We start from the raw sequence: 13763 nt of genomic DNA on the forward strand, positions 1-13763 counted from the left end.
TCGTTAGCGTTCCGAGAAAATGAGGTGGGTCGGAAGCGTAAACAAAAAAACCTAGATACTTCTTTCAGAAGCTCGTATGTGCCTGAAACACCCGCTGAAAAGCTCGAACCCCTGTTACTCACTGGGAGAGAGTGGGACAAGGGGAGGAGATGCAGTGGTGGAAGCTTGTGAAATGTCTTGCGGGAAGCTGAGCAGGACACTCGGGTCGTGGTTCTTCTCCCAAACGTAAATCAGTTCGGAACTCCATCAGGAAGGGTTGTGTTTACTACGCCTCGGCCCACGAGCATCCCATAAAAGGCCAGGCCAATTATGGTGATTACACCAAAAGCAGACCTGATGGGAAGACCACCAGGAGAACAACTGTTTGAACACAGTCTTCCAGGATTAGCACAGGAACTGACTGCGGCAGGAAAGGAGCCAAACCCTGATCCCAAAGTCTGTGAGCTTGAGAACAGCGGTGCTCGCAGGAAGTGGAAGAAGAAGATCACAGGATATTTCGCTTTAACCAATGAATTCTTTACCAATCCAGAAAAGCTTTTCACAGAGCCATCAATGACACAACGAGGTGAAGTCAGTCCAGGGTCACTGGCTGCCTGCGATCAGCAGGAACTGCAGATTTGCTCAGGATTAAAAGGCCAGAACGAGGTACAGGGTGACACAGCAGGAAAAGAGAGACCAGGGTGAACGAGCAGAGGGCTGAGGTTTCTCTGCAGCAGCCTGAAAATTTGACATCATCATTTCCCGCTGGAGATGGGAGGAGGGCCAGGGACGAGGCACCTAGCTTTGCTTGGGCACCAACCGCAACCATCTCCTTTATCCACTGGCTGGTTGGTTATTGCAGCGTGTTCAGCTAACCTCTGCAGACGGCGGATGGATGGGGCAGTGATGCGGTTGCCGTGGGCGATGCTTTGCTGTCGGGGATGCATCGAGGCGCTCTGGCCTTCAGAACCATCTCCGAACGTGGGTCGAGTAATGGGATCACAGCGCGTCCTCCAGACGTTCACACCTGTACTTTGCGCTGGCCACCTGGACGCATGTCAATGCCGGACGTGTGAACGTGACAGACAGCTGCTCAGTCTGCAGACCCACGCTCAGTGTCCAGATTGAGGGAATTATCAGTGGAAGAAGAAGAAGAAGAAGTAGTAACAGCGGGAGGACGGCCAGTTGCCAACGTATTTGGTCAATTAGTCGATTAGCCGCTGTGATTTCAGGTGATTTCTCAGTATTTAAATATTGGGACTACTCCAGGATTCTCACAGTCTCACAGTCTGAGGATTTAGAGTGGGAGTACATGCGTATGCAACACCGGTGTCTAAAATGGAAATGCTGGAGCCAGGAAGGAGGTTTTATTCCCAGTGCAATCCAGCAAGTTCTGCAGAAAACAATTTACACCATCACTTCATTAAGGCTGAACAGGGCGTAAGTACTCAGTGGCTCATGAGCTGTTTTGCGTTGCTAATGCTCAGCATCAGTCTGACAGAGTGAAACTACTACTGCAACCTCAGCCACTGCGTCCAGCTTTATTATTGGGAATGCGGGCGATTTCTGTCCAGTGCTGGAAACCCAAACCCAGTGCTGGTTCGAGATACTCGGGACCGTCTGGAGAGGCTGAAAGGTGCAGCAACAGCACCGTCAGTTCCAGACACTCCAGAGAAATTTAACTGGTTTCATCCAACTCAAATAATCTAAGTATATCAATCTCTGAATTAAAGAAGTAAATAAAGTATATTCATATAAGTAAGAGACCTTTTCCATTTCTGGCGATGTCCTGCATCGGAATCATAAGGCCTGTATGGTCTCCCTGTAATGAACGTCTCTGCTGCCGTATGAAGGCCCGGCTGCTGTATTAGCAGTGACCAGCAGAGGGCTCACCCCCCCCTCTGTGTGGCCTCTCTGTCTTTCTGAGATGGGGAACTGCAGTCTTTAAGGTCCATTAAGGTCCCGTCACTGCTTGTGGTGAGTGCAGCTTTTTTAGCACTCCTGACCGAGAGGGAGCAGGACATCTGAAGTGTGGGACACTGGGACTGCGGGATAGTGGGTTCAGCATCGGGATGATCTATGCAGTCACGTCTGGAACCTCCCTAAAAGCAGGATGAACAAACACAGACAGAAACCAAGACCAAAGAGAATTAGGACAAACCACTGAGAAGAACCAAGAAGAAAAGAGAACCTCTGTAAGAACATGAACTACTGAGAGGAACCAAGACTCAAAAGGAAAACCTCCTTAGGAACATGAGGACAAACCACTGAGGAGAACCAGGAGTCAAAAAGAAAACCTCCCTAAGAACATGAGGAAGAACCACTGAGAAGAACCAGGACTCTAAAAGAGAACCTCTCCAGAACGAGAGAAATACCCAAAAGGAGAACCTTCCTAAGAACATGAGGAAGAACCACCAAGAGAAACCAAGACTCAAAAAGAGAACCTCCCTAAAAACATGTGGAATACCCAAAATGAGAACCTTCCTAAGAACAACTACTGAGGAGAACCTGACTCTGAGAACCAATAGGCCTGTATACCCAAAATCCAGACACCCCTTGTAATGAGTAAACTCAGCTGCCCTCAATGCTGCCACCTGCACACACAGCTTCCACACTCCACAGACCAGCACTGACCACCACTGACCACCACAACACCCCAGCCTGAGGTGACCCTAACATGTCAAGCCTTGCCTAAGATGTCCTCGAAAAGAGCCCTGGATACTATCAACCACCCAACATTAGTACCCGACCTCACTAATGTTCTTGCGTCCGACTGCAATCAAATCCACACAATGATGACGTCCAACATCTAGTGTAAAGTGCTTGCAGAAGAAGACCATGACCCCCACCCCGGTTCATGGGTGACCAGGCTCTAAACTGAACCTCCATCGTCGGGCCAGACCGCTCAGAATTTGCTGTAGGGGTGTAGGGGTCTCCTCCCTGGCTTCCTGGAGACTTGCCTCCTCTGGCAGCGGGGGCAGCTTACCTGGACGGCCCTCCCTAATGCACCTCCTCCCCTCCAGGTAGAGCAAACACAGCCTGACCCTGTTCTCTTCGACTGCCGCGGACCACTGCGCATTTTAACAGCTCTGGTAAAAACAGGTCACTGAGGATGTAATCCTGACCGCGTGGTCGGACCGACGAGAGCTCGCTATTTAGGCCGCCCCAGTTAAAACAAGCATCTGGGGACAGGTCATGTGTTTGACCCTCGCTCTGCCCAGTCAGAGGGCTCCTTCCTGAGTCCTGTATCCGATGTCAAGCGTCAGAGTAATCCCATGTTGGGATCAAAACACTGAGTTTCAGCCTGTTTTGGCAAAACGTCCCCGCTGCCATATGTCCGGCGGAAGCCGTGAGGCGCGGTGGGATTTGGGTCCGGATGCGAGGGGGGGTTGCACATAGCCATCCGGCTGCTCGTTTTGCGAGGCTGGAGGGGAAAGAGCATTAGGTACATCCCTCAGGCGGTGAAACATCTGAAAGACTGCCGTGGGACGTCTGGGACAGATCCGCTCCTGGACATTTGGCTTCGAGTCAGTCCCAGCAAGAGCGGGGGGACATTTAGTCCCCGACATGATAAATAGTAGACAACCACTTCAAACCTGCATTTTCTGTCGTAGCACATGTCTGTCGTAGCACCTGGACGGGCAGCAGGTGCAGCTACGAGTGTCCCATCAAATGGGGCTGCGGTTAGCATGCTAGCTCAGCGCTAGGGCCAACAGTTAGCATGTTACCTCAGAGCCTCAGCTTAAGGTTAGCTTGTTAGGTCACGTTTACCACATTCGCACATTAAGTCCTGGTTAGCGCATTAGCATGTGGTAAGCATACTACTTCACGGCTTGGATGTTATGGTCATGGTTACCACAGTATTATTATTATTATTTGTGCGTTAGCGTACGGTTAGCATACGGTTAGCGCATTACTGCACAGTTTGTGTCTTAGCCCAAAAATAGCACAGTACGTTTTAGGACAGTTTAGGGTTAGCGCATTACTTCTCTGTTTGTGTGTTAGCTTGCGGTTAGCGCATTACTGCATGGTCTGGAGTTAGCTTATGGTTAGGGCATTTCTTTATGGTTTGGTGTTAGTTTATGATTAGCTCAGGTTATGGTTAGGTTAGATAAGGTTAGCGCACTGCTTCACGTTTTAGGGTTAGCGCATTACTTCATGGTTTTCGGATGTTAGCTCATGACTAGCCCATCATTTCATTTCATGGTTCGTGTGTAAACTCACAATTAGCATATTACTTTACGGTTTAAGCATTAGCTTGTGGTCAGCGTTTAACTTCATGGCTCTTGCTTCAATGTTTTGCAGGTTTGCTCGCCGTTAGCATATTACTTCCCAGCTCGTCCAGTTAGCGGCTTGTAACGGCAGATCGTATCTTATCGGTTGAGATGAAGCTGATTGTGGTTAGCGTGTTAGCTCAGGGCTAGAGTCTTAGCTTGTTGGTTTTAGTTCATCACATTCGCTTGTGTTTACCGTGTTAGTTTGTAGCTCGTGTTAGTAGCTTGCTTTTAGCGCCTTATGTTGCAGTTGCCGCATTTTTCAACATGAGAAAACCCAAATACTTGGATTCTTTACTAGAAAACGCCGCAATGAACGCCAGGCACAACCCCAGCTTGCGGGGAACAGGTCCGTCCCCAGTAATAAGCGAAGTACCAGCACCCAGGAAGAAAGGAAGTGACTACTGAAAAGCAATAAGCGCTGGTCTGGCCCGGGACACATGGGTTAAGCTGGTCTCTGGAAGAGAGGTTGACCAGAGGCCAGAGATCAGTTTAATTCAGGGGATCAAAGACAGAAATAGCTGCCTCAGCAAACAGAGGGCAGCGCATTCGGAGCCAGGGAACTGGCCGACCAAGCTCTCCACAGCCCGGCGCCAGCAGCTGCAGGCCGGAAAATTCTCAGCACGTCACTGCGCTATTTGCTTGGCAGCTCTCAAAACTCTCTCCTCGAAACCTCAAAATCAAACGCTCCCCGGAGAGGACTTTAGAGTCAGCGAGCCTCCCGCTTACAGAATGCTAATTAAAGGGTAGGAGAGCCGGTTCTGCAGTTCTACGGTTCTTCAACACAACCTGGGCGGGTCTGATTAGCCATGCCGCTAACGTTACATTACGCTCACAAGAAATATACAGTTTGGACAAAAGTATTGGGACACCTGCTCACTCATCGTTTCTTCTGAAATCAATGGTATGAAAATGAGCCAATCCTGCTCCAGGAAAGAAGTTGGCTTTCTACTAGATTGCTGTGAGGATTTGATTGCATTAGTAAGGTCGAGATGTTGGATGCTCGATCACCCGATCCCACCTCATCCACAACTCCCCGACTCAACTGGATGGAGCTCCACCATCCATCATTCCAGAGGACACAGTACTACCACTGCTCCACAGCTTATCAATGCTGGGGGGCTTTATACCCCTCTATAGCCCACGCCTGGCATTAGGCAGCATGGTGCCAATAGGGTCATAGTGTTTATCTGCTCCAGGAGTTGCATCTAGACGAATGACGGATTTTATTATAACCCTAATGAAAATAGCGAGATGTTTAGAGAAGTTCAGTTCTTCTGGGTTCTTGAAGGCTCCCAGAACCCTTTGAGAGTGGGTTCCTGAGTGAACTTCCTGAGCCGTCCATCATCATGGTACTAGAAGTCCCACTGAGAAGCTTTTTCAGCTCTGCTGAAGGACTCAAGTCTCCCGCAGTGATTCGCTTCAATTTACTCAAGAACTTGAGGAGCACCTCACTGAGCTGTACTTTTATGGGGCTTTGGGTTCCTAAGGTGGAACTTAGGTGGCTCTATGGAACCATCCCAGCTCAAAGAACCATATTGGATGCTTATATAGTTCTACGCCTGGTTAACAGGTTCCTCGGATTGGTGGAAACCTCTTGTAGATGGTTCTAAATAATGGCCTTTTTAATTAAGACATTAATTTGAGATCTGCCAAAGCAGATCCATCGAGGCAGCGGTAGAGAACGCCTTTCAAGGTTTTAACAAAACCAGAAGAATGAATGGAAATGATTTCGGTGGCCTGAAAAAGCCCAGGGAAGCTGCCGCAGCTCTCACTGGACAAGGTTAATGCAATTACGTGGATTTGAATCCCAGGGGCAGAGAGCTAGTTCAAGGTCAGCAGAAAGGCCTGACCACAGCAGAGCTCCAGATTTAACCTAATCACGAAAAAATAAGGGCTGTTGGTGCTCGGATAGATTCATTAGGCATCATGACATCCATTAAAATGAAGAAAAATCGTGAGCTTCATGACAAGCCTGTGTTTTTAGCATGCTCAGTCACCTAGCATGAAGCTAAAGGAACACTGTTAGAGCTGCAGAGTCTCAGAATTCACTGGAGCAGAATTTAACAGGCCGTCAGACGAGGCGGAGATGATGATTCATTTTTAACTTATTAAATTAAGTTTAAGTCTGAAATAATTGTTTAGAAGAAAAATGGCTTGAACGTAAACCGTACAGCGATGACGTCGTGTGCCACCAATTTATAGGAGTCATCGCAGATACGTTAAAAAAAGTGCGTAGCTGGCATTTCTGAGACATCGATATCTTGCGGAGAGAAAGACCGGTGACACATCAAGTTATTGGAGCATTTCTATTGGTCCATTTAGTCATGTCATGTGGCCTATGCAAATAATATGCCTACTGTCTCATTACTGCATTAACCTAATAAAATGAAAAAATGAATATAATCGACGGCAGTTGGAAAAGAGAGGGGGTTTCCGACTTTGCATGTATCGGTGAAGTCCTTTTCCTTCTAGTGTCAGGAGCATTGGTAGTGTTGGAGAGTTACGAATGGGTGGGTTAATTGGCAGATCTCCGTTCTGATTGGATGAAAAGTTTAAACTTTTCGTTTATTTCCATTTTATGCAGATGATGGCATTTTTCATAGTATGATTTTAAAAAATTGCAATATCTAGCTTATAGTATCGTGATATATCGTAGTCAACTGAATGACTGAATCGTATCACCAGGTTTCTGCCAATCCACAGCCTTATTCTAAGCATCCAAGGTGTTCGCCAGGTCGCGTCGGATTGGTCCGATAAATGCTTTAAAAATAATTATCGATATTTTACACCAATCTTTGACGGTCAGACGTGAGACCGGAATGGCAACACACCAGCAACACAGAAACACACTACACTGCCTCGTGCAAATCCTCACGCAACCCTGACAGGCGCGAGAGCAGCTGCCTAAGGCCTCTCTCTCTCCCCCGGCCTCCTCACACTCCCCTTAAGCTACTTACTCACAGTCACACCACCGCCGTTCCAAGTCAGATCATGTGGAAAACGAGACGCCGCTCCCACCCTGATGGGCCAGCTCTCCGGCCGGCTCCCCAGCACTGCAAAGTCAGCATTAGAGGAACCTACGTCGGCATCAATAGACATCACGGACAATATGACGGGATCAGGATGTCGCCTCAGCTGACTGCTGGAAGCTGTCACGATGGAGCGTTCCTGACTCATGGCATGAGTCTGTCTCGATCTCTGTCCTGATGGGTGAAGAGGTTTGAGGGGTGATAATCCCGCTCGCCTGTGGTCTTCTAAGCCCGACTCATTCACTGCAGGCCAAGTACGCCACACTGCCTGTGCCACACCTTTTAAAACAGTGATGCTGTGACCATGGCATCACCTGGAAAAGGGGGATGCAGAGGATTAGGAAGTGTGGGCCAAAGCCAATGTCCGATATTTGTAACACACATATCTGCAGACGTCAGTAAACACGGTATCAGTGGGTCTCAATAGCAGGCTGATAGCAGCAGGAAATTAATAGGTAGCTGGAGAGTATTTGTAATCAGACACATCTTGGACTAGATTGTGTGTGTTTGGACTCTATCTTGGATTAGACAAGGCAACTGATCTTGGATTAGATAATATTTGTATTCTGGTTTATCAGACTGTGTGTACTTGATCTTGTACCTGGGCTTGGGTTAGAAAGTATTTGTATTTGATTTTAAATTTGATTATTGTACTTGTACTTAAACTAGATTGTGTTTGGACTTTAATTAGACAGTATTTCCAATCAGACATGTCTTGGATTAGATAGTATTTATACACAGACTTGTTCTCTGGCTTACCTTGGATTAGATAATATTTGTATTCTGTCTTGTCTTGGATTAGACAGTATTTATATTTGGACTTGTCTTAAGTTCAATTACTGTGCTTGGACTGGTCTTAAACTAGATTGTGTTTGTTTGGAATTGAATTTGACAGTATTTCTAATCAGACATGTCTTGGATTACACACTTTTTATTTAGACTTGTCCTGGATTTGATTATTGATTATTATTATTTGATTATCATATAAACTCAATTATTGTCCTCTCACTTCTTTTGAACTAGATTATGTGTTTTTGGACTTGTCTTGGACTGGACAGTATTTGTACTCGGACTTGTCTTAAATTCAATTGTTGTACTTGGATTGGTCTTAAACTAGATTGTGTGTGTTTGGACTTGGTCTTGAATTAGACAGTATTTCTAATCAGACATGTCTTAGATTAGATAGACCTGTCTTAGGTTAGACTGTATTTGCTCTATGACTTGGACTTGATAGTATTGGTATTTGTCCTGAACTCAGTAGTATTTGTAATCTGACCTTGGACTTGATTAGCCATAGTCTTGGACTTGTCTTAAATCAACAAAGCTGGTCTTGACTGTGAATAAAACACCTTCAAATTAAAAACACACTGAGCTAGGGAATCGCGAAGGGCTATGGAATGCTGTTGACTGGCTCAGGTGATCGGACCGAAAGCCCTGTGGAAGACGCTCGGTATCAATCGCACTGCTGGTGATCTAAATCCCTAAATCTCCAAATCCTGCTAAGGGCTCTTCAAAGGTCGAGTCCAGCCTGGCAGACTTCTCAGCAATCAGAGCGGGGTGTAAAAGACACAGCGAAGGGTACAAAGCACTGCTGGCGGACTTGGCGGAGTCATCAATGACTGGAAGTTTGATTAGACGTAGTGATTAGAGCAAATGGGTTTCGGACATTGAGGAAACGGCATTCCACGTATAGTAGAGCTTTAAAGAGGACAAACCTCAGATCACCAGCACGATAAGTAGAACAGCTAGAGCAGTCGGGTTGGGGCCTTGGAGTGACCGACACCTAGACCCGGTTCTTACACGTTCTTACTGTATAAGTGCCAATGTAATAACATTGTCAGCAGATGCATAGCTGTATATGTAAAACACCGCAAATCGGCACCGGCTCATATCATCCCATATCAGTGCATCCCTAGAGCCGGGTGTTGTCCACAGAATCACACTCTTAAGACTGAAAACCCCCCAAAAAAACAATCCACAATTGATGCTGTAGGAGAAAATAGAATCAGGGACAGCTTGGCACAGAACAGCGGCAGCGAAAGACAGAAGCTAGCCAAGAAGATCTTCTCCGGGGGGGGTGAGAAACAGAGAGCTGCCAAGGACGGAAAACAGTAGAAAAAGCTCAGAGCAGTGTTCCAGAGAGGGCCACCTGGGACAAGGACGATTAAGCAAGTTCACCACCATGTTCGGCTTCGTTCCCCTAGGCCTAAGACCTAGCATGGAAAAAAAAAAAAAAAAGAGTGACCTAGGTCGGCGGAAGTGCCGTGATTACGGATTTGATAACATCAGAAGGTTGTGGCCTCAAGTCCGAGGAACATCCTTGACGCTAAGCCTCGGCCCTAAAAAAAAGAAATAAATACACCAATGCCGTCGCCCAGCAGCTGCTGTCTTTCAAAGCTCATTAATGTTAGGTCACAGCGCTGAACGATTGCCATGTGAACTGGTCCGGCTGATGTACGTTAGTTAAAAGGCAAAAGCTCAGGTCTAAGACTGGTCCAGTGGACTAAAGCCAGGGGTTACACTACATGACCTGTCAGTCTGGCTGAGTCTGTGCTGGTTGGCTCAAGCCTGCAGAGATTTGAGAGAATCCAGTAGTAGGGGCGTAGACCTTTGGCTCGTAGCTGCACGGTCAACATCAGGGTAGGTAGCCTCAAATATGTGCTGTGCTACTCACCTCCAGCTCCCTCCACAGTCTGTTCAGACCTCGCTGACCCAGCCTTCCCACCAGCAACCTCATCCGAACTCGCTCAGGAAGTGCCGTTATGCCGTGCGCTCCTGTTATGATCCGAGGGTCGCTGGTTCGAATCCCGAGCCCTGCTGCTTGCCATCAGCATTGGCACCACTGGCCTTGCTCTCTCCGGGTTGGGTTGATGGCACTCCCAGGGTGATGTTGGTCAGCACAGGGCGTGTTTTCGGTGTTGTACTGGAGCTGGGGAGCCGTGCAAACCTTGCTATGCTGCATCAGTGGCAGTTGGAAAAAAGGCCACCGCCTTTGCATGTGTGTTAGTCCTCACCCACCTTCACTGCACTTAGTTTTGAGGGCACTGCTAGTGATGGGGGGAGCTCACGTGAACGAGGATGGGAAATTGGCCCTCTAAATTGGGTAGGAAATGGGGCAAATACTTAAGTAAATAAATTAGCATTTTTGGTGAAGTACGCCAACCTCAAGCGTGAAGAACATCCTTGACGCTAATAAAATAGATATATACACACACAACAATGCTGTTGTCCCACAGCTGCTGTCTTTCAAAGCCCCTGAATCCCCCGTAATGTGGCTGAACGACGGCCATGTGAACCCCAAGCAAGACGGAGGTCACTGACCAACAGCAGAAGGTCACTTCACCGTTACTCAAGCTTTCCCCAAGCAAAGCAACAGTGGTTAAAGCACGGCTCACGAAAAGGGCTCCAGCCGAGCGCCATTATCAGCCAGCGCCTTCGTCCCCTGTGCTTCTCGTTAGCGTAACCGAGGGCATAAATTTTACACAAACAGTGTTCAATAGTTAATTTCTTCTCCTCTGATTGCAGGCTGATTGCATCCCGCTAGAGCCTGATGACCCTGGCCTGAATTACCGAGGAGGCTGACAGCAGAGTGTCCTTTCAGACCCAAGACCACTTTTAATCAGAGAGGCCTGCGAACTAGCCAGGCTATTTATAACCACAGACCAGGATCTTCTCCTCTGAAGCCTTCCCGGGAGCAATACATTCAGCTGTTCTCCTCACCATGAAAACAGTGGCATGCAGTGCCACAACACACACACACACACACACACATCCAACTCTGATGAACTAAGCTAGAGCTGACCGTGACCCTGAGCAAGACAATGCAGGCCCATCTTTCACTAGGTTTCACAAGGTTCACTAATATATTTATTTAATAGGGTTTAAGCTTTGGAAGCCTTGACGGGTCCGATCAGCATTCCTGTGGCCTCTGTAGTTCTCACCACGCCTGCTACCGCTTCCTGGTTAACTCAAACAGCTCAAGCCTACACCTAATACTGTGTAGATCCCCCTTAACAACAGGAGAGACATGGACTGTGGTATCTACAGGACCGCTGTCAGGGATTTTGGGCCCCACTGGGCCCACAACTCTTCTCCTTAACAATTCTGCCAAAATTCTCAATGAATACATTTGTAGAGCCCCCCCCATCAGTCCCAGGCCCTTACAATCAACCTTAGAGCTCCCACCCCTGGGTATCCACAACACCAGGACGTGTGTTCATCTGTGTGTTCACGCTAGCAGGCGACCGGTCGAGTTGAGATTTTCTCAGAACAGACCCCATATATCGTACATGACCACATACACACTAACGCCATGAGACTAATCCGGGGTGACGTGAGCAACTTGTCGTCTGCTAGTGTTAGGGTGTTAGTGTTGTGGGCGTTGGGTACCCATGACCCTGTCGCCGGTTTACTCACTTGGTCCTCCATCAAACCCCCATGCTTATGACGTCCTAAACGTTATTATCCAGTAACAACACGGAAAAACGCAAACCATCTAAGTAAAGGGAGCGTTTTAAAGGGGGGGATGGCTTCTGATGGCTCAGAAGACTTTTGAGCTGGAGTTTGGGTGGTGTCAGCTTTGTGGTAGGAGTCAGTCCCCTATCTTATGTGGAGCCCGGAATGATGGACGACAGGGTTAAAAGGGAGGTGACAGGATGGTGGAGGGTTGCGAGGACTTCTCGTAGACATGTGACCAAGGCAAAGATGTTATTTTCTGGATGCTGGATTTGGGAGGAGGAGCTTCAGGCATGTTCCTCCTCCCAAAATGTAGCTGCTTCATAACTCTACACTCCACTGAACTTCTGGTGGGGGTTTGGTGGGAGACGCTCCATTCTGGAGAAACTTACCAAGTCAAAAATGTCATCAGATGTCTGTAGAGTTTACTGCCTCTAAAAGCCACCAAATTAATATGAACACACTGCCTAACGCCCGAGACACTGTTCTACTACAGTTTCAAGAAGATTTGGGTGGAGGGATACATGCAGTGCACTGTGAGGCAACCTAGTCCTCAAGAAAACCTGCAAACTGGATCAGATTTGCCACTATTTTACCCTCGTCAACATTCCATACATACTCAGAAGACACGTGTAGGTTCACTGCTGGGTTTGGATAGTAAATGAAGTGGTCGTAGTCATGACAACCGTTGCCTTTTCCCATTTACCACCACTGGAAAGACATCTTAGGTGGTACATTTCTCTACAATAAACCATTTCACACCGAACCCCCAATCTGAACGTACTATTCTCGAACACTGAGTTTTACAGACAGCGTGTAGTCAGTGGACTTCCCCTTGAAATTCAAACAGGCCCAGTGTATGAGCGTCGACGGCCGGGCAGAGCAGGCGTAGTGCATGCTTTGGCTCTATACCAAGCAGGCGCTCATTCTGCTGATGACTAAAGTGGGTCGCTCACCTACTTTTCCCAGTAAAGCACATCTGAAAGTGGCCCTCTCCGTATCGGTTCCCTGATGAAAAGTTAACAAGATGCTAAACGAAGAAGACGCCAAAACCCCTGACCCGATGCTGCCTCCCCGAGAATGAGCGAAATACACACACTCTCGACGCTAAAGCCATTTCAAATTACGCAAGCCAGGCCGGCCTGTGCATAATTACCAATAGTCATTCTTTAGCGTGGGCAGACAAGTCGCTGGCCGTGTCCGGCCCCGTTCCTCTGGCAAACTTTCATGGGTCAGTTGGTTCTAATTAAAATGCCATTTCGCGAAAGGATCAGCTTCCCGAGTTCGGAGTGGGAATACTTTTTTATTTGCAATTAAGAAGAGTTTCTGGGAGAAATCTAGGCCACAGGCAGGCACGTCTGCTCTCAGAATGTGGAACAGCAGCCAGTGGCTTTGGCATACGCTAATGTTTATGTAGATTATACATTAGGAAGGTTACACAGAGTGCTGTACTGATTTTACAACATACAGGGGAAGAAGAACCACCTGCCAGATTTCAATAAGGTTCTAGGTTTAACCCTTCGAACCTTAGGTCCTGATATTAATGCAGAAACTACTATGAAACATTTTCTGGAGTTCCACAGGGTTCAATTTTAGGGTCTATAAAACTGATGTTAATTACAAGAAGTAATGCAGTTATGCAGAGGGTGAAGAACTGAAGTGTGGTCCTCTGTACTGGGTTAAAGGAGTTAACCTACACAATATGGACAAAAGTATTGGGACACCTCCTAAGGCATTAAAGAGAGTTTTAATAGACGCTCAATCTGGAGTCAGTTAGTGAGGTCAGGATGTTGGACGATCACCTCCACACCTTGTTTTTCCCCAAAACTTTCATCTTCATTCCAGAAAACACAGCTCAACCCTTATGCATCTGCGCACATGTCCTAAAGTATCCAGACACCCCTAAAAGCATACTTGCCGACCAGCCCACAGCGCCGGACCTCAACATCATTGAATGCGCCTCGGATGATGGCCAGATGAAGTCGACCTGGAGGTGTGGTCTGCTGAAAAGGCTGAAAGAGGA

General features: G+C 47.5%; 1 protein-coding gene across 1 annotated transcript in view; it reads right to left on the reverse strand.

The window, feature by feature from the left end:
• The window catches only part of st6galnac3 (ST6 (alpha-N-acetyl-neuraminyl-2,3-beta-galactosyl-1,3)-N-acetylgalactosaminide alpha-2,6-sialyltransferase 3), a 75692-nt gene that overhangs the window by 61171 nt on the left and 758 nt on the right, over nucleotides 1-13763 (reverse strand). The gene's annotated exons all lie outside the window — the stretch shown is intronic.

Source organism: Salminus brasiliensis, chromosome 9, assembly GCF_030463535.1.
Source record: "Salminus brasiliensis chromosome 9, fSalBra1.hap2, whole genome shotgun sequence".
Lineage (NCBI taxonomy): Eukaryota > Metazoa > Chordata > Actinopteri > Characiformes > Bryconidae > Salminus > Salminus brasiliensis.